Raw genomic sequence first — 2,856 nt, forward strand, 5'->3', positions numbered from 1 at the left:
AAGATTCACGATAGAGAACTGATGGTTTCCCTTTGGAGCGGGTTATTTTGATCTGGGTTGTGAAACTGCCTGGGCTGTATATCAACCAAGGCCATATATCTGCCTGAGCTCCAGATCTGCATTTATAATGTATTTTCAGAAAATACGAAGGGGGCAAAAAAGGTAACCACTTAAGCCTAATCCTATTTCAGAAACAGTGAAAATAGCTCATCTACAAGCTCACAATGCCTCCTTGCAATGCGACAAGTAGTGAGCTTATGGATCTGATATTTTCACTATTTTTGAAAAACTAAAGAAAGAGAGAGATTTTTTTTCTTCCTATAATGACAACGTAACTTTGAAATCGGGCTAATGAATAGCAGACAATAAAATAAGTCTATAATGTGTGTTACACGTGTCTGTAACATGCGTGTCACAGTCATGTCACGTGTAGATGGCAGGCAAGGATTGAGATCGCCGATCAAAAATCTGATTATTCTGCAAAATTGGTCAGAGTTGTAGAAAATATTCATAGAAGAAATTGATGTTAAATGCGAACTATGATTGAAGTAGCCTTCCCCTGGGACTCCAAATAATGCCCCTGTCTATAGCAAGGGAGCACAGTGTGGAGTGTGAAGTCGATCGGATGAGCGGTTTTCAAGAACGCTGCAAGAAGCACTTCGGGGGCCAAACAATCTGGCCAATCATGCCCCGAACGGGCACTGCAATAGTCTATCTATGCTCTACTCTAACAATAGAGTGACACAGTTTGTAGTCCTAAATGCCAGTTTGTGATTATGGGTTCCCCTAAGGACATATTAGATCTGTAGTGAGTTTTACGTTTTGTTCTGCAACATAAACTACAGCAATTAACATGGCAACACGATACGATAGATACGATACTGTACATTTTTAAGCTGTTAAAGTGCTCTTTAAAACGTATTATTAATTGCCTGTGTGGTAATTTTTTTTATAAAAAGTGTGATGATTTGCGGAGATTATCTTAATGAACAAAATGTGTTATGTGTCTCCAGATTCCCACTGCTTAGATAGGATTAATACAGAGCCAAGCCTCTCAGTAAAGCAACTGAGCCTGACATGATACAATACCAAGACATCTTTTAACACAAAGATGCAATGAGCCTGGAAGCCTTAAAGGGATAGTTCACCCAATAAACCCATTAAGGTCTTAATGGGTTAAAGGGGTAGTTCACCCCCAAAATCGATTAGTCACCCCATGGAGACTTGAATTCATGGATTTTTTATTTTTGTCGCAAAGCCAATAATTTCATCAAATTATTTAAAGGTAGGGTAAGTGATATTTTTTGGTTAAAACAAAAAGTATTTTGTTAAAAGGTTAAAATACTATATTCTGATAGTAATCATTGCTATAGAGTGTTTTTTCAGTAACAGATGTCTCCCTGTCTCTCCAGCTCTTTAATAAACAGAAAATACATTTTTCGGTAGGTGTCAAAATCTCAGCCAATCAGGAGAAAGTACCCATTTTTAAGCTTAATTTGTATAGTGTTCCAGTTCCAATTTTGTCTGCTCATTTCTTGGTGTCATCACTTCCAATTTCACTTGTTTAATCTGTATCCTGATTGAGTTCTCTGTCCTGGTTGGATAAAATTGGAAATGAAACTGAAACGAAAATGCATTTTCTGCTTTATAAAGAGGTGGAGAGACAAGGAGACTCCTAATACTGAACAAACACTCTATAGCAATGAGTACTATCAGAATATAGAGCTATTTAACACTTATTTTAACCAAAGCAAATCACTTACCCTACCTTTAAGAATGCGACAAAAAAAAAGAAAATAATCCATGTCCATTAATCTCCATGGGGTGACTAATCGATAGGAAAAAATGACATTTTGGGGGTGAACTATCCCTTTAAGCCTGGCACACAAACAGCATTCATCAAAAGAAAAGCCACATCGAGAATCAGACATGCCAGCAATGTGCAATGTTGCTCCTTTTCCCTAAATTAAACAAGTAAGATTAATTAAAACATCAGTATTCCAACTTACATTTCAAAAGCTAGATGCAAAATGTTGGCAACAAAGTAATTGCATTAATATGCAAGACTTAGTTATTTTCCATTGAACATAATTAGCATTCATGGTCTTCCATAACTTGAAACACACAGGATAAGTCATACAGTATGCAGGAACATTTTCTAATTATTATTCACTCCAACACTGATAATGCATCCTGTGACGAGCATAGGGTTGGAAATGCTGGAACTCCATTAACCCAAAAGTCAACTCATTGCATGGTTACTGTGGCAAAAATAATAAGATTGCCATGATTTATTTCTTTATGTCTTTAATACACTCAAAATAAAAGAACAGCTTTTGCGCAGAGCCCACCACCCCTGTTTACTCTGCAGAGAATCCAGCATACAAGGGCGCATTTAGACAAGTAACAAGGTCAACACATTAATTGGATTTTTTTCTTCCCCCCACCCTTAAAGGGTTAGGCAGCATGTCATTGCAGTCTCAAATGATTAGTCAATCTGTTCCCATTAACAGTTAATTTCATTCTGTCTGCTTTCACTTGGGGCATTGAGCAGTCTGGTGCCTCGTAAGCAAGATACTTGCAAACCCAAGGGATACAGTAGTATATGGACGCTGCAAACACTCACAAATGGAGTTCAGATTGGAGACAATCTGACACGCAGATGCACATAGAAACACGCACATGCTTATTGTGCTTGTGTACTGATTAGTACAATCCATTGTGCTTCATATCCACCCCCTGGTGTTGCAATAATTATCTGACATAAAAATATAGCAACCATTTTTCTCTTTGGGTATTTGTCTCTCCCTCCATGTCCCATTGGAACTAATGAGGGATGACTGAAGCGTGCTAAGG

The sequence above is a fragment of the Gymnoscopelus braueri genome (assembly GCF_963280865.1).
Source record: "Gymnoscopelus braueri genome assembly, chromosome: 2".
Lineage (NCBI taxonomy): Eukaryota > Metazoa > Chordata > Actinopteri > Myctophiformes > Myctophidae > Gymnoscopelus > Gymnoscopelus braueri.